Source organism: Octopus bimaculoides, chromosome 4 (assembly GCF_001194135.2).
Source record: "Octopus bimaculoides isolate UCB-OBI-ISO-001 chromosome 4, ASM119413v2, whole genome shotgun sequence".
NCBI classification, from domain to species: Eukaryota; Metazoa; Mollusca; class Cephalopoda; order Octopoda; family Octopodidae; genus Octopus; species Octopus bimaculoides.
This window is the reverse complement of record NC_068984.1, coordinates 67,054,777-67,055,147: the sequence shown is the minus strand read 5'-3', so window position 1 is coordinate 67,055,147 and position 371 is coordinate 67,054,777.

Sequence of the window (371 nt, the reverse complement as noted above, 5' to 3'; positions counted from 1 at the left end):
CACACACACACACACACACACACACACACACACACACACACACACGCGTACGGATGTGCATACATACATAAATACATATTGGGCTCCTTTTAGTTTTCGTCTAGCAAATCCACTCACAAGGATTTTGTCGGACCACGCAGTATTACTGAACCTGGAACCAAGTAGTCGAAAAGCAAGCTTCTTATTTCTTTATTGCCCACAAGGAGCTAAACATAGAGGGGACAAACAAGGGTAGACAAAGGGATTAAGTCGATTACATCGATTCCAGTGCATAACTGGTACTTAATTTATCGACCCCAAAAGGATGAAAGGCAAAGTCGACCTCGGTGGAATTTGAACTCATAACATAACGGCAGACGAAATACCTATTT